Source organism: Saccopteryx leptura, chromosome 1 (assembly GCF_036850995.1).
Source record: "Saccopteryx leptura isolate mSacLep1 chromosome 1, mSacLep1_pri_phased_curated, whole genome shotgun sequence".
Classification (NCBI taxonomy): Eukaryota; Metazoa; Chordata; class Mammalia; order Chiroptera; family Emballonuridae; genus Saccopteryx; species Saccopteryx leptura.
Genome location: NC_089503.1, coordinates 14,878,252 through 14,896,049, shown reverse-complemented (window position 1 = coordinate 14,896,049; position 17,798 = coordinate 14,878,252). Strand labels below are relative to the sequence as shown.

Genomic DNA, 17,798 nt, shown 5'->3' with positions numbered 1-17,798 from the left:
GGTTCCCGGACAACTAGAAGAGTATTTCATTATTAAAGTCCCTTCTCATTTGTTAATAACAGTGCTACTGGTTGTTAATACTGCTGTTGAGTTTACATTGTTGAAATATTGTTGTGGTGTATTTTATTAAATATTAAAGCACACCATTTGGTTCAGAATATATTTTTTTTTCTTATTTTTCTCCTTAAAACCCTAGGCGTGTCTTATGGTCAGGTGCGTCTTATGGAGCAAAAAATACGGTATATATATATTTTTTAATTACTGTTTTTTTTTGTTTGTTTTTTTTTTTTTACAGAATCAGAGAGTGAGTCAGAGAGAGGGATAGACAGGGACAAACAGACAGGAACGGAAAGAGATGAGAAGCATCAATCATTAGTTTTTCACTGCGTGTTGCAACACCTTAGTTGTTCATTGATTGCTTTCTCATATGTGCCTTGACCACAGGCCTTCAGCAGACCGAGTAACCCCTTGCTGGAGCCAGTGACCTTGGGTTCAAGCTGGTGGGATTTTGCTCAAACCAGATGAACCCGCACTCAAGCTGGCGACCTCGGGGTCTCGAACCTGGGTCCTCTGCATCTCGGTCCGATGCTCTATCCACTGCGCCACCGCCTGGTCAGGCTGTTGTTTTTTTTTGTTTTTTGTTTTAATTAATTTGAGAGAGAGAGGGAGAGAGAGAAAGAAACATTGATGTGTTATTTCACTTATTTATACACTTACTGGTTAATAATTGTCTGTGCCCTGTCCGAGGGGCTAACCCCCAGTCCTGGCATATTGGCACGATGCTCTACAACTGAGCGGCCTGGCCAGGGCTAGAACATATTCTTTTTAAGAAAGTCTAACAGGCCCTGGCCAGGTAGCTCAAGTCAGTTAGAGTGCCATCCAGAAATGCCAAGGTTGTTGGTTTGATCCCAAGTCAGTGCACAGACGGGAAGAAGCCTAGGAATACACAACTAAGTGGAACAAAAAAATGAATGCTTCTCTCTCTCTCTTCCTTCCTTTCTCTCTCTAAAATCAAACAATAAATTAAAACAAATAAAAACTATTCCTAAGAGAAATACAAGTTATTAAAAGAAAATAAAAAGGGTCTAACCTTGGCCATGGCCAGCTTGGCTCAGTTGGCTGGAGCATCCTCCCAACACACCAAGGTCACTGGTTCGACTTCTGGTTAGGGCACATACAAGAATCAACTGATGAGGGCATGAATGAGTGGAGCAACAGGTCGATGTTTTCCTTTTTTTCATATATATTTTTTTTTCAGTGCGCCACAGGATTTTTTTTAACTTTCATTTATTCATTTTAGAGAGGAGAGAGAGAGAGAGAGAATGGGGGCAGCAGGAAGCATCAACTCCCATATGTGCCTTGACCAGACAAGCCCAGGGTTTTAAACCAGCGACCTCAGCGTTACAGGTTGACGCTGTATCCACTGTGCCACCACAGGTCAGGCCAGATCAATGTTTTTCTTTGTGTGTCTCTGTCTCTCATGCTTTCTATCTCTCTAAAAATCAATCAATTAATAAAAAAGTTTTTTTGAGAGAGAAAGTGAGAGATAGGAAGAGAGAGTGAGAAGAATCAACTTGTAGTTGCTTTAGCTGCACACTGAGCTTCTTGAATGTGCCTTGACCAGGGCGTGCCAGTTGTCCCCTTGCTCAAGCTGGCAACCTTGAGCTTCCACGCCAGCGATCTTTGGGCTCAAGCTGGTGAGCTTTGGGATCGGTGGGTGATCTCCCGCTCAAGCCGGCAACTCCATGCTGACAAGCTCACACTCAGACCTGGTGACCTCAGGGTTTCAAACCTGCGACCTCAGTGTTCTGGGCTGACGCTTTATGCACGGCACCACCACCAGTCGGCTAAAAATCAATAAATAAAAATTAACAACAAACAAAACCTCTAAGAAGTTCTAATCTTGAGGGAGGTGAGAGGATATGTATGTCGTGCAATGGGTGGATGCATAAATGGACTCTAGAGAATTCATGTTTCCCTTGAAACGTACAACAAAATACAAAATACAGATTTTTCCAGAAAGAGTTACTCACTGTTTCATCAGCTTTTTATACAGGGTCCCTAACCCGATAAAGCTTAGGAAGCATCGTCTAGGTACTAAGGAGCCGCACAGTTTGAGGCAGATGGATGAACTGAAGTTCGTGTTGCGGAGGTGGAAAGAACAGTTTTCAGAGGTGACACAAAACGCCAGGGTGGACGTGAAGCTGCCCAGGAATGGAGGGAACAGGACGTGTCTGAGAGGCGGACTGCACAGCCTGTAGGGCAACTTGGATGGAGGTGGCAAAGGGAAGAGAGGGTCAAGACCAGAATCATGATGAGAACTCGAAGGAAAAAGACGAAAAATTATGACTGACTTTCAAAACAAATTTTTTAAATTGATTTTAGCAAGAGAGGAAGGGGGGAAGGGGGACACATAGATCTTTCCCTGTATGTGCCCTGACCAGGGATCAAACCGGCAACCTCTGCGCTTCGGATGGCGCTCCCACCCACCAAGCTACCCCACCAGGGCTCTGACTGACTCTCAGACATCAGAATTTCTTGTAACCTGCTTTAGACACCGAAGCAATACTTTCACAAATTCAGCCCAGGGTGCCTTCCAAACCACAAGCTCACCAGGCAGTTTGCCAGATTTCATTGTCGTCTATAGCGGACTTTGATTTGAGAGTCAGATAAGACCATTCTCACCCTCTCCAGCATGTGTTTCACACCCAGAAATTCCGTAAGATTCTAGCGACCTGGAGAAAAACCTCAAGTTACTGGCTTACCTGTTTTTAAGATGGTCTTTCATTGGGTCACCGTAGGGCCTCCCCTATCAGTGCAAAGCAGAAAGTCTCTTCTGTGGTTCTACAGAATCAATCCATGATGCGTGGGAGGTGCTACTGTCCACAGCAGATAAGAAGGAGCAAAGATGAGTCCAAGGTTGTCAGCCTAAGCAACTGTGTTACATTTTTAAGAGCCAAATAGAATCTAGCAAGAGAAGCAGATTTGTGGGGAAGCAGAAGGCAAAATAATTAAACTGGGTTTTGGGCAAACTGAATCCAAGATATCTCTGAGACATTTCATCAGTTAGGATCCTTTTGGTTGTGGGTGACAGAGCCCAACTGAAATGAATGTAAGTAGAAGAGGGAATGTCTTGGTTTATTTACATAACTAATAACTCCGAGGCTCTGCTGTAGGCACGCTGTATCAGTCTTCAGATGATGTTATCAGTCTGTCCCTCCCTGTCACTTGCCTTCTTGTGCTTTATTATGTTCTCACTTTAGGCAGATTCTTTTCCAGTTTCAAGTTGACTTTTTTTTTTTTTTTTCTGAAGTTGGAAATGGGGAGGCAGTCAGACAGACTCCTGCATGTGCCCGACCGGGATCCACCCGGCACGCCCACCAGGGGGCGATGCTCTGCCCATCTGGGGCGTTGCTCTGTTGCGACCAGAGCCATTCTGAGGCAGAGGCCATGGAGTCATCCTCAGTGCCCGGGCCAACTTTGCTCCAATGGAGCCTTGGCTGCGGGAGGGGAAGAGAGAGACAGAGAGGAAGGAGAGGGGGAGGGTTGGAGAAGCAGATGGGCGCTTCTCCTGTGTGCCCTGGCCGGGAATCGAACCCGGGACTCCTGCACACCAGGCCGACGCTCTACCACTGAGCCAACCGGCCAGGGCCCTGACTTTTTTTTTTGAGAGACAGAAACAGGAACATCCAGCTGCTCCTGTCTGTGTACTAACCGGGGAATCGAACTGGCAACCTGCTCCAACCAAATTTTTATTGATTTTTAGAGAGACAGAGAAAAGAAGGGAGCGAGAGGGGAGGCGGAAGGGAAGCATTTGTTGTTCTACTCAGACTTACATTTTTGGGTTGCTTCCCTTATGTGCCCTGACCTGGGATCAAACCCACAACATTGTTGTTTCGGGACGATGTTCTCAACCGACTGAACTAACTGGCCAGAGCTTCAGGTTCACCTTTTTCTACCAGCAATGCCACTTTCCCAGAGGTTCCAGTAAACATCTGGGGCCTGATTCCACTTGACTCTGATTGGATAACCATATCCTCGAGTCAATTATTGTGATTTAGACCAGGGGTCCCCAAACTACGGCCCGCGGGCCACATGCGGCCCCCTGAGGCCATTTATCCGGCCCCCGCCGCACTTCCGGAAGGGGCATCTCTTTCATTGGTGGTCAGTGAGAGGAGCATAGTTCCCATTGAAATACTGCTCAGTTTGTTGATTTAAATTTACTTGTTCTCTATTTTAAACATTGTATTCATTCCCATTTTGTTTTTTTACTTTAAAATAAGATATGTGTAGTGTGCATAAGGATTTGTTCATAGTTTTTTTATAGTCCGGCCCTCCAATGGTCTGAGGGACAGTGAACTGGCCCCCTGTGTAAAAAGTTTGGGGACCCCTGATTTAGACTAACTCAGCTGTGGTTGACGGCCTCGAAGTCAACCCCCAGTGATCCCACTTCCTAGGAACCATACTCTTGCGTAATCCCCACTTCTTGAGAAACTTATTTCAGTTTTTTTGTTTGTTTTACTTTTATTAGCATTTACTTTATGCTGAATTTACTCCTGGGGTAAATTTGTTTCTTCAGTTTCTTCTGGAATATCTTTTCCTTCTCTGCAGCCTCCTCTTCTGGTTTAGGGACAATCTACTCTTTTTCAGTAAGAATGATCTCAGTCTGGGCTTATCCACCCAGGAGCTCTGTAAGTTCTGGACCATATCTTGGGGGATTTGTTCACCTGGATGTGCTCAATGACTAGAGAATCTACATCTAAACCCCCTTTTTAAAAAATTTTTTTAAAAATTCATTTTAGAGAGAGAGAGAAGGGGGAAGGAGCAGGAAGCATCAACTCCCATATGCACCTTGACTGGGCAAGCCCAGGGCTTCAAAGCGGTGACTTCAGCATTCCAGGTCAATGCTTCATCCACGGCGCCTAAGTTCAGCATAAGTCTGCATTTTTCAGCATGTGCAGCAAAACTTTAGCACTGTTTCTGAGCTACCGACTCTGCATCCACTTTCACTGTTTGGCCTGGGCGCCCCTACCAATCCCGCCATTGTAAAGACGGAACGGCACACGTTGCTGCTGTAAAGTGACATCCTTCAGATGCTTGGTGGTTTTTTTCATGTACGCATACCCTTCATGGCCTGGGCAGTTTCATAAGCGTTCTTAAAAAGTGAACATGAAAAGGCCCTGGCCGGTTGGCTCAGTGGTAGAGCGTCGGCCTGGCGTGCGGGGGACACTGGTTCGATTCCCGGCCAGGGCACATAGGAGAAGCGCCCATTTGCTTCTCCACCCCCCCCCCTTCCTCTCTGTCTCTCTCTTCCCCTCCCGCAGCCAAGGCTCCATTGGAGCAAAGATGGCCCGGGCGCTGGGGATGGCTCCTTGGCCTCTGCTCCAGGCGCTAGAGTGGCTCTGGTCGAGGCAGAGCGACGCCCCAGAGGGGCAGAGCATTGCCCTCTGGTGGGCAGAGTGTCGCCCCTGGTGGGCATGCAGGTGGATCCCGGTCGGGCGCATGCGGGAGTCTGTCTGACTGTCTCTCCCCGTTTCCAGCTTCAGAAAAAAAAAAAAAAAAAAAAAAAGTGAACATGAAGATTTGAACCTCTTCATTTGCATGATTTTGTGGGGTTTTCTGGGTCAAGTGAATAGGAAACCATTTGTAGAGGTCAGCTCAGGCTGCCTAGGGGAAGAGGGCAACTTACCGCTAAGCGATAGGATAAGGCAATGCTAAGGGGTTGTCACTTCTGTGATTAGGTTACAACAGACTATGACCTTCATGTTGTTATCAGACTCTCTTGTTGACATGGACGATGCAAGCTGCCATGTTGGAGACACTCACGTTGCAAGGAATGGAGGGTGGCCTCTAACCAGCAACCCCCAAAGAACTGAGACCCTCTATCCAATTACCCTTGAGGAACTGAATCTTGTCCACAACTAGGAGAATGAACTTGGAAGCAAATTCTTCCCCACTGAGCCTTCAGAGGAGACTACAGCCCTGGTTGACATTTTAATTGCAATCTCATGAGAGACCATGATCAGAAGACCCAACTAAGACTTCTCTAGATTTCTGACTCCCTGAATTTGTGAGAAAATAAATGTGTTGTCTTAAGCCACTACATTTTGGGCTCATTTGTTACACAGCAAGAGACAGCTAATACACTTGGGTTTTTTTTTTACTACTCCTGAAGGGGCTAATGGGGTCAGCCTCATGTCAACAATAGGACCTAAAACTAGAGAATACGTGTTTCTCCAAAGGAAAGTTAAAGTGTAGTTACCAGAAGGAGAATGGAATCTGGGCAGGCAAGGACCCAGATGTCTACCTTACACATCAGTTTGGGAGCCTAAGGAGGCAGCTGCAAACACACCTGAGATGGAGACTGGGCAGTGACTCATGCACAGGCATGATGAAACTGTAAGAATGAGTGAAATTGCTTCCACAGAGAGAAGTGTTAAGGGCAGATCTCTTGGGAACGGCAACAATTAATAGACAGATGGAGAAAAGGCAAAGGTGATTAGGTTAAGGTAGAGGTATAAGAAATTGTGCTTGATGTTGGACAATTCAGCTCATCTAGTCAGTAAGACATGTGTCTGAGGAGGCATAGCCTTCTGTTAACAACCTGGGCACTTTAATTCAGAAGTTGTATATTGGAAAGCCACCGACATAGAAGTGGCTGTTAAACTTATGCACGTGGATAGCATTGTCCAGTGAGAAAGTACGGAGGGAGAAGAGAGCAAAAGACGAATCCTTGCAGAATGTGTACATTTAGGCAGCAAGGGAAGGAAGAAGGCCCAGGAGATGGGATCTGAGAAAGAACTGTTGCAGAGGTAGGAGGCAATCCAATCCATAAGTGATGGGCATTTCAAGACTGACATAGTCAATGGAAGTAAGTGGTGAAGGGAGGTTGTGTACGATGAGGACTGAGGAAAGAATGAAGGGTCAGTAACGAGGAGGTCATCGGTGGTTCCAGTGTGAACAATTGCAGTGGAAATGAGGAGAAGAAGCCAGACTGCATGGGTTTGAGAATGGGTGGGACAGGAAGGAGAGATGTAGAAAACCAAGTGACACTGTGGGAAGTTCCCTGGGAGGTTGTGGGAAGACTTGAGCATGTGTAGGCTGTGGGGCAAAAGTCTGGGCTGCGTCCTTCCACTCCCACCTCCGGGTCATTTCAGTTGCTTTTCTTGCGTTTCGTGACATCTTTCTGAGATAACAGGATCTGAAACTTCCCACAAAGTAGGTGTTGACAAATATCTGTAGTAAAGAGCCAGTGAGTAAATATACTAGGCTTTGTTGGCCATAGGGTCTTGTTGCAACCACTCAACTCTGCCTTTGTAGCGTGAAAGCAGCCACAGACAATACGTAACCAAATGAGCACGGCTGTGTTCCAATGAACTTTATTTACAAAAAACAGGCAGAGGGCAGGATTTGGCTTGTGGGCTGCAGCTTACTTGACCCTTGCTCTAGGTTCATGGAAAGAGATCGGAGATGCAATAAATGGGGCAATTGATGAAGCAAGAATAGGATCAAGACCTCGGGGGAATAGCTTTGCCACAGAAAGACGGTTCTTGCATCTACTGGGACACTGTTGCAGTCTGACTCCCTCTTTGTGTGTCTGCCTTGTGCCACTCCACTGTGAGCACCTCGGGGCCAGGAACATTTCCCGGCAATCATTCCAGAACCTTCCACACAGGAAGTGCTCAGACACAGATGTGGTTGAGAGATGTAGGGCTAACTATGCAGAGGAAGGGAAATTGAAGAGGCTCACAGGGACAAATCTCTATCATCTTCAGTGAATTAGGAGCCGTGTGATTACCAATCGAGTTACCTGTGTTGATATTTAAGCAGGAAGGCAACTCTTCTCCCATGGTTCAGATTCGGTTCTTCCAAGAAGTGGAAGTGTTCACATCTCACACTGACAGACTTCCATGTGGTGTACCCAAATAGAGATCTGTGTAGGACTCTGGGGATTAAGGAACTAGGCAAAGGGGGTACCTCCACACTGCTACGGGACGTGCTGTGGGGACAGACGGGAAGGGAGGCTACTGTGAAGCCTGGGTGCATTATGGAACTCCCAGAGGAGGCGGGAAGGCTGTGGAGGTGGGTTGGGGTGGCGAGGAGCCAAATAGCTCCTGGGTAAATTTTCTTTTTACACTCCTATAACAGGTTGGACCACGTCTAGCTGTTTCTGGTCTCCATTCTTTACTTTCCCGTGAAGGGATGGGGCCAAGCTAGGGTTTAGAAGGTGGAGAGTAGAAAAGCAAGCCCCCGCTGTGCAGCTCATCCCTGGGCACAGGGAATCCAGAGACCAGAGGCTGAGCTAAAAGGACCAAAGACAGTCCATCCCCTAATGGGAAGCAGAGTCCACTCTGCCCTGGGAAGGGAGCCTGCAGACCAAGGCAGAAGCAGCGGACAATGGAGGGCAGAGGCAGTGGGTAGCTGGATGAAGAGCTGGGACATGTCTCTTGGCAGGGAAGAAAGTAGAGGCATCTTCTAGAAAAATGATGTCATTGGAGCTGAGCAAGAGGCTTAAGGGAAGTGTTCAAGTCCTCCACAGTCTGTCCCAGTGTACCTTTCCGGCCTGGCTATTCCCCTTCATAGATCCTGGGTCCGCTGAATTTCCATCCTATTCTGACCACTTCCCATTTCCCCACCTTTCAGCCTTGTGTTTGTTTCCTTTCCTTGGCATTTGTCTCCTTTCTCCTACTGCTCTAAGTCTTTTCTTATTTTTTTTATAAAGAGAGAGAGAGAAGGACAGGAAGGGACAGACAGACAGGAAGGGAGAGAGATTAGAAGCATCAACTTGTTATTGCGGCCCTTTAATTGTTCATTGATTGCTTTCTTTTACATGCCCTTAAGGGGGGTGGGTGGGAAGGGGGGCTTCAGCTGAGTCAGAGATGACTTGCTCAAGCCAGAGACCTTGGGCTTCAAGCCAGCGACCATGAGGTCATGTCTATGATCCCATGGTCAAGCCATTGACTCCGCGCTCAAGCTGGTGAGCCAGCACTCAATCCATATGAGCCTGCACTCAAGCTAAATGAGTTCACGCTCAAGCTTGTGACCTTGGGGTTTGAGCGTGGGTCTTCAGCATCCCAGGTCAATGCTCTATCTGCGCCACTGCCTGGTCAACCTAAGTCTTTTCTATTTTTCAAGTCTTAGAGCAGGGGTCCCCAAACTTTTTACACAGGGGTGCAGTTCACTGTCTCTCAGACCGTTGGAGGGCCGGACTATAAAAAAAAACTATGAACAAATCCCTATGCACACTGCACATATCTTATTTTAAAGTAAAAAAAAAAAACAGGAACAAATACAATATTTAAAATAAAGAACAAGTGAATTTAAATCAACAAACTGACCAGTATTTCAATGGGAACTATGGGCCTGCTTTTGGCTAATGAGATGGTCAATGTCCGGTTCCATATTTGTCACTGCTAGCCGTAACAAATTATATGATGCACTTCCGGAGCCGTGACGCATGCATCCCGCATCACTGGAAGTAGTACTGTACGTGAGCAATGCCGCCACATACAGTACTCCAGGAGCATCCTGTGCTCCTCTCACTGACCACCAATGAAAGAGGTGCCCCTTCCAGAAGTGTGGCAGGGGTGGATAAATGGCCTCAGGGGGCCGCATGCAGCCCGCGGGCCGTAGTTTGGGGACCCCTGTCTTAGAATCTACTTCCCCCAAGAAGACTTAGATTCCATTCTTCATTGGGAACAGTCCTTCCCTCCTCTGAACTCCTTATCTGTCTGTCACCAAAGAAGTCACTTAGCCATCACCACCTAGTAGTAAGGAGTACTGAGGACAAAAGCTATTCCCCAGGCAGCTCTGTGTTTTCCGCACCCATAGCTCATTACTCACACAGGCCCTGTGGAAGAGGGACCGGACAAACACGGTACAAGCTCAGGCTGGTGCAGTATCCCCTTTACCAGCTCCCGTGGCGGCTCTCTCTCTCTGCTTGGCTAGGGCCCTGTAGGCACCAGTCTTAGCCAGTAGCTACCAGAATCCTGGACATTCGTCCTTTAGTAGCTCCAGCCCCTTGCTAATTCTGCTTCCTGGTCAATCCAAGGATGAACCCAGCATACTCTTTACCTGCCCCACAGCTTCCTCCCCTCACAGAGGTGTCACCGGGATGGTTCCCTCAAGCACATTGATTCAGGAAGCAACCTCTGGGCTGTCCATGTCCTGGTCACCTGGCATACCCCAGGGCTCTGTGTTTTGGGTTTTCGCATGCTGGTCAGAGGGCTTATCTGACCCTCACATGGAGCTGGTTATCCCTTGGTATCAGCCATACTGGTTGATTTCCACCGCAGTTCATATTTGGCCTGGGTCAGAGAAGTACACTTATTGAATGAACTTAATGATGTATTGTGTGCGTGCGTGCGTGTGTGCAGAGCCACAAAGAGATGTACTAAGTTTACGGGTGCGTGCTAACTGGTAAGTGAACATAACCTGCTTCTTTCCCTTAAGGAAGTGCCACCCCTCATCCCCACCTCATTAATATCTTGGTTTCTGTCCTTGAAAAAACAAGTTGGACAACTCTGCAAAGTCCCCGCTAGCCCTGATCTGCCATTGTGCCCTGCATGTGTGTATCTTAGCTCCTTTGTCAGAACAGATTGACAGTCGTAAGAAAAGGATTCTTGTCCAAGGTGGCAGGAATTTAAACCCCGCCTGGGTGTTGAAACCCTTGGTGATTTGGAGCTCGAAGGTTTTGTACTTGAGGCTGAAGGGAAAGGATTTTCCTCTCCTAACAAGAATTTGATAATGTTCTTCACCAGAAGGACCACAAGAATTCCAGACCTGCACTGGCCAGTAAGGACTACATGTGACTATTTAAAAGTAATTAACCCTGGCTGGATAGGTCGGCTGGTTAGAGCATTGTCCTTAAGCACAGAGGTTGGTGGTTTGATCCCCGGTCAGGGCACATACAGGAACAGATTGATATTCTGTTTCTCTTTCTCTCCCTTCCTCTCTTTCTAAAATCAATAAAATAAACATTAAAAAAAAAAGAAAGTAATTAAAATTAAATATAATTTAAAAACTAGCTCCTCAGTCATAGCAGCGACATTTCAAGTACTCAAGAGTCACACGTGGTGCCTGACCAGGTGGTGGCGCAGTGGATAGAGCGTCGGACTGGGATGCAGAGGACCCAGGTTCGAGCCCCCGAGGTCGCCAACTTGAGTGTGGGCTCATCTGGTTTGAGCAAGGCTCACCAGCTTGGACCCAAGGTCGCTGGCTTGAGCAAGGGGTTACTTGGTCTGCTGTAGCCCAACGGTCAAGGCACATATGATGTTGCAACGAAAAACTAATGATTGATGCTTCTCATCTCTCTCTGTTCCTGTCTATCTGTCCCTATCTATTCCTCTCTCTGACTCTCTCTCTGCCTCTGTAGGAAAAAAAAAAAAAAAAGAGTCACATGTGGCTAGTAGCTGCCGTATTGGATAACACAGATGCAGAACCTGTCCGTCTTCACACGGAAACATCTACAGAACAGTAGTCTTCCAGACTAGCGATTTTCAACCCTTTTCATCTCATGAAACACAGAAACTAATTACTAAAATTCTGTGGCACAGAATACATTTTTTTGCTAATCTGACCAAAAAATGTACAATTTTGATTCATTCACACCAGATGACTACTGTTGTGTTGGCTGTTGTCATTTTTAAAATTTGAAAATCTAAGGGAAAAGAAGTCAGTGCCCCTCACTAAATAGTTAGGTATTGCATGTTTTTAAAATTCTTGGAGCGCACCGGTTGAAAATCACTATTCTAGACTGTATCTTGCACAGGAGGAAACAGAGGCCCAGAGAGGCCTCAATATTCGTCAAGAATATTGTGGGCAGATCTGGGCCTAGAAAAAAGGTACCCTGACCCCCGAGCCTGACTTACTGACCTATTCTCTCCTTCCTCCATGCCTCTCTGGACGCCCAGCACAGAGCCCTAGTGGGCCCAGCACTTGGGCCTGGCGGCTGGTCTGGTCTCAAGGGATGTTTATGACTGAGCAGCGCTCCAGATGCTGCACATTCTTCCTGGGGTCAGACCTGCCCCCAGGCACTCAGGGAATTAGCTTCTCTGAAGGGCCCCAGATCTTCTTTCTGGAGCTGCCCTCTTCCTGGCCAGTCCTGGAGGCTGGTTGGTTTAGGGGCACTGGCTGGGGCTCTTTGATTGTCGGGGGTGAGGCTACAAGGCTGCGTGGATCCCCTGTTGGAGAGGTACTTCTGGTCAAGGAGGGGTGGACAGGGGACAGGAAATTGCACCCCATGTATCTGCCAGGGTCTACAAGTCCAGCACAAGGGGCATCTGGGAACAGGGCTTCTTCCAGGCCAACCTTGGGGCCGCATTTGGCGGGAACTGGATCTGCCTTCACCTGCAGTGCTGTGGGGGTGGGGGGCAGAGGGTGTGATGGAAAGAGCAGGGAGTGGGGCGTCCTGGGGTGGGGATAGAGGGTGAGAGGCCAGGGGAGGGGGCGCCCGGGAGCGCCCTGACCTCGCCGGCTGTTGGGAGGTGGAGGGGATGGGGGTTGGGGGAGAAGAGGGGAGTCTGGCAGCCAATGGGAGGGAGGATCTCGTTTCAAAAGGGTTAACCCACAGCCAATGGGAGCCTGGGGGAGCGGATCCTGCTCACTCCATTCAAGAATCCCAAGTATTCAAGATGGACGGCAGGGAGTGTGGAAGGAGAAAGGGGGCGAGGGGGGAAGAACCAGATCGGCCGAGGAGAGGGTGCAGCGGCCGGCCGGCCCCGGGCTCTCGGTCTCGGGGGGCGGGTGGAGGCGCGGCCGCGGGGCATCGGCGCCCAGCCCGGGAGCGGAGCTGTTGAGGGGCGAGAGGGTGTGCGAGGGGGGGAGCGCGGCCGGGGAGGGAAGCCAAGAGGGAGGGAAAGGCAGAGAAAGAGCCCGGGAAGAAGGAGGTGGCAGGCAGAGGAACATAACGAAGAGCCATGTGTAGGTATCGGGAGCTCCCAGAAGGGTAACGCCAGCGATTTTCGGTTTTCTTCTCTGTCGGGGAGGGGAGGGGTGGTCTGGGCTCTTTCTCTCCTCTTCTTTCTCCCCCACCCCCCATTCTCCTCCACTCGTGGGCATCTCCTCTATCTCTTCCTTTCCAAACAACTCTCAGCAGGGAAACACTAGGTATGTCTTGCTGGGGCGGCCTCACTGTCATTTTCCAGTGGGGGGTGTGGTAGGGTGGGGAGGCGTGGGGTGCTCTGCTGGGCAGGGCTGCGGCTGGGCCATCTGGCCATGCCCGAGTGTGTGAGGGTGTGCGAGGGTGTGGGGCCTTGGCGGGTGTGTTCAGAGGGAAAGGCGGTGTCCGAAGGGCTGGAACAGGGCAGAGTTCTGCATCTCGAGAAGTTAGGCTAAGCCAGGGGACTGTGTGGGGGGGTGAGGCCTACATTGACTAAGAGTTGCGGGGTGTTAGGGGTGCGGGAGGTGGGGAACTGTGTGCTCACACTCCAGTGCTTGCTGTTTGGGGTAAGTGTGTAGTAAGGGCTCAGTTGTGCAGCAACTGTGGCTGGGAGTTGTGATTGTGCGTGCGTGTGTGTGGTCCAGCCTCGAGGTGTGTGTGTGGAGGGGGGGGGCACAGTTGGGTGTTGAGAGAGAGCCCCTCACCCCCCCTCTTCTCCCCTGCCCCTCTCATCCCATTCACAGAACACGGCTTTCAAGACCCTCCTGGTCTCCTCCTCCTGTCGCCATGGCTGCGGGGAGGGGGTGGGAGGAGACAGTTGGGGCCAGCCGCTGCCCCTGCTGCTCCAGCTAACCCTCCACCGGCCCTTTCTCTCCCTTCCGCAGGCTGGGCCCCATCCCCTGCTGCTCTGGGGGGCAGGGGCCGGAAGATGGTGGCCAATGAGGAGGGGGAGTGGAGAGAACTTGAGCCGGGCCTCCCCTCCCCCATTTCCTCCTCGGTCTCTACACCGCCTCTGGAAGGAGCTGGGGGATGGCTCCTGGGCCCGAGGTGGGGGAAGGGCCCTGCTGGCTGGTGAAGCGCAGGGAATCCCGCCCTGGAGTGAGTTGGGTGTGAGGGCTGAGGGGCTCTTGGTCCCAGCCACCTCTCTTCTCCCCAGAAGAGATCTGGGCACTCTTGGGTAAAGAATCTTCCTCTAGCCTCCCTCAAGCTGGCTGGGCAGTCCTGGCTTTGCCCCTCTGCCCACTGTTGACACGATCCAGTTCCCAGCTGGGACTGGTTTGCCCAACCCAGGAGCAGAGGCCTGGTGACTGACCCTAGCAGGGCCTTAGTTTCCGTCCATTCGAACTGTGCAAACTATGGGACAGGGCCCTGTGTTTTCAGATTACAGGAACAAACTCTGCCTGGGAGGGCGGGAGAGAGCCTCTGCTGCTTCCTGAGCGGGTGGGAGAAGGCTGGAGGGGAAGCCCGGAGGAAGAGCTCCCAACTGGATTCTGTCCTCCATTCCTCCTGCTGGCTGTGGAGTGGGGAGGAGGGCATGGCCCAGAGCCTTCTCTGCCCCGTACACCAAGGAATTGTCCCACAGCTTTTGCACCTCTGAGTTGCCCACAGTTCACCAGGTCAGAGCTGGCGCTGGTAGCTAGGTGTGTACCCCACGAGAAGCCGGAACCTTTGACTATATGCAGGTTCCCCTCCACTAGGGTAGGATGGTGAAGTTCTGGGGGAGCTTGAATTCCTAATGGGAATCCCTGGATGAAACAGGAAACAACTTAGGTTCTATCCCCACTGCCAGTGAAAGCCTATCCCTACCATTCATTATAAAAGAGGGAGTCACCCTCACCATTTTGCTTCATGCTGAGTCTATAAAGTGTATTTTGAAGACCTCGGAGGAGACCACGGGTGAGGCATCACCCCAGCTTCCACCTCCGACCTGAAAGCTTCTTTGCTGCCCGGGGACCTGTGACTGTAGTCTCCCCCCTCTGGTCCTAGAGCTTTGGCCAAGGTGTCCCCTTGAGGGCTAGAACTCCCCTTTATCTAAACTAAAACGGGGAGAGGGCTTTAAAAGAGTAAAGAAGAATGAAAGGCTGTGGTCCTGGTCGGCAAGCTCCTCTTCCGAAGGGGAGCTGGCAGAGATCCACACCCACATAACGCGAGTGTCCCCCAATCTTGTGGGATTTCCACTCGTCGTTTCCTTTGAAGACTGAGTACCAAGCTGAGCGTATCCCTTCAGCTGTGCTTCCATGGACCCTGTTCCCCACCCCAAATCCAGGATAAGATGGTCGTAGTGCTGGGAGGGGTGTGAGAAAGCAGGTAAGGAGGAATGGAGAGAAGATAGAGGATTAGCGCTGGGAATGGAGAAGCTGTACCGGAGAAGCAAAGGCAGAGGGCGGCTGAGTGGGCCGGGGTCTGGGAGAGGGGTGAGGAGGCAGGGCCGGCACGTCCCTGCTGCAGGCCGGGGCTCTTTTCACATTGTGCTACTGTCTGCACCTACCACTAGCAGTGCAATGTTAAAAGGGCATTGGCCGTGTAGTGCTATCAGCGCCGGCTGCCTCCTCAGCGTCCAGACTTCCTCTCCCATCTGGGCGCCAATCAGCTACCCTGGTGGGAACGTGGGAAGCCTCCCTGTTCCAGTCAAATAGCTCACATTTACGGAAGCACTTCCACCTGCAGCCCTGTGTGCTAGACACTTCTTATGGTGAACATGAATGACTTCTTGGCAAGTCACAACCCCATTGCACAGATAGAAAAACTAAGCCAGAGGGTTTAAGCAGTATACCCAACATTCTATATCTTAAATTGCAGAGCCTGGATATAAACCTATCCTAAATCTGACAGTTCAACCCATCTTTTTGTAGACCTATTGGAAGAGGTTTGAGTAGGCTCTCATCTGAGCTGATGGGTAGAAGGTTTTGATGCCACCTGCTGGTTAGATGAGGGTATCTTCTAAAATCTCCAGCCTTTAAGGACAAAAGTGGCTTGGCTAAGGAGGAGTTCCCAGACCTGGCCTGGGATCGGAGGCTGGTGAGTGGAGAAGATTGGGAGGATTCTTGTTGTCACCCAGGTAGACCACCATTAGAACAAGGAGCTGCACAGGAAAGGGAAAGGGCTAACCTGAAAGGACCTCTCCAGGAGCAAGGACGGGCTTTCCCAAGCTGTGGCTTCTTTCCTGGTTCTTCAGAGGTAGAAAGACGTCATAGCCATCTGTAATTCCCAGCATGACCTGTGTTGGCCACAGGTGTTGAATAATGATGCTGCTTGAGTGCAGTTCTGTCTGGACAACCAGGGTTTGGACTGCATTGCCTACGGCCTGCTCTTAGAGACTAAATAGTATCCCTGAACCAAGCCTGCAGAAGGATTCTTCCAAGAGATTACAGGAACTTGAGAGCAAAACCATGCAGTTTACTCTTGTTTACCACAGTGCCTAGTCGGCTGAGCAAGAACTTAAAAGTAAATTGAGCCTAACCAAGTGGTGGTGCAGTGGATAGAGCGTTGGACTAAGATGCGGAGGACCCAGGTTAGAAACCACGAGGTTGTCAGCTTGAGCCCAAGGTCGCTGACTTGAGCAAGAGGTCACTTGGTTTGCTGTAGCCCCCTGGTCAAGGCACATATGAGGAAGCAATCAATGAACAACTAAAGGAACTGATGCTTCTCATCTCTCTACCTTCCTATCTGCCCCTATCTATCCTCTCTCTGACTCTCTGCCTCTCTTAAATAAATAGGCAGATTTGGTCAGCTGTAAGAGGGCAGCTAATTTGTACCTGATCTTCAAGGTCAAAGCTTGGGGCTTCAGAAACCTTCCTGAACCTTGGTGCAAGAAATGGGACCGAGAGGGACAAGGTTCTGGGCCTCTGGTTGGAGCCTGAGGATCTTCAGGCATGTGGAAACTGAACGAGACAGACCCCCAACCCAAGGCCTCAGGTGGGGGTGTGTTTGCCGTCATACTCGCCTATCTTACAGATCCTTTCTGTTCTTCGGCTCAGACAGCTCCATTCTGATGTTGACAGTATTTGAGATGCTATACAATTTATGTCCCGTACTTTCTTCAGTCTATTAACATTTCTCTTAGAGTCTCTGGGCATGAAATAGCCATTTGATGTCACTCCACTCTTGTTTAAAAAAAAAAAAAAAACAAAAAACACGAGAACTTTTCAGTGTTTTCCAATGCTCTTGGGATGAAATCTAGTTTCCCTAAGTGGCCTATGGCTGCCTCCTGTCTTTCTGGTGTCATCCTCTCACCCATTTGCACCTATGTCCCAGATACACGAAAGATTTCCTCTATATTGACAAAGCTTGAGCCACTTGTCAGTTCTCTGCCGGAAACAATCTCCCTTCCCTCATTTTCCCGTTTGCCCACTGCTCATCCTTTGAGCACCATCTGTGTCATCACTTCTGCTAACCTTTCTTGCAAATTCCTTAGCTTACTCCCCATCCTTGTTCAGACCCTGTCACCTTCTACTGGCATCGCCCGGTTACTGTCCTCCCACTAGTCTGCCATGAAGTCCAGGCATGCTGCCTTGCTCTGCTCGGCATCCCAGTGGTGACCACCATGCCTGCAGGTAGTAATTGCCTTCCAGATCCCTGCAACCCCAGGGAATGCATCGGGGAAATAACAAGCTAGCTTACCAAAAACAAAACGATCCTTTATGATGTGTGCAGTCCTCCCTGCAGGTGTCAGTGACCCAACAACAGCTATTTCATATCACTGCCAAAAATTGCACTAGGGTCACATGGTTGCATCGATGCTGCAATTTTGAGCCGTTTTGTTTCAGCTGGCAGGGCAGCATCTTGGCCGATCAATTTTCCTTTTAGCCTCAAGTGTAGCTATGAGCTGACTGAAACATCAGTGTCAGGTGCAAAGGCAGCGGGACCCAAGAACACCCTAGTGCGGGGATGAGCCTCCTCCCGATGTCCGATCCTGGAT

At 49.7% G+C, this 17,798-nt stretch overlaps 1 protein-coding gene across 1 annotated transcript in view; it reads left to right on the top strand.

Moving 5' to 3' along the window:
• Positions 1–5,975: 5,975 nt before the first annotated feature.
• The window catches only part of CTNND1 (catenin delta 1), a 144,662-nt gene continuing 132,839 nt past the window's right edge, over positions 5,976–17,798 (top strand). The window contains exon 1 of the mRNA XM_066361522.1: positions 5,976–5,979. The gene's annotated coding sequence lies outside the window, so the exon portion shown is untranslated. The remainder of the gene's footprint in view (positions 5,980–17,798) is intronic.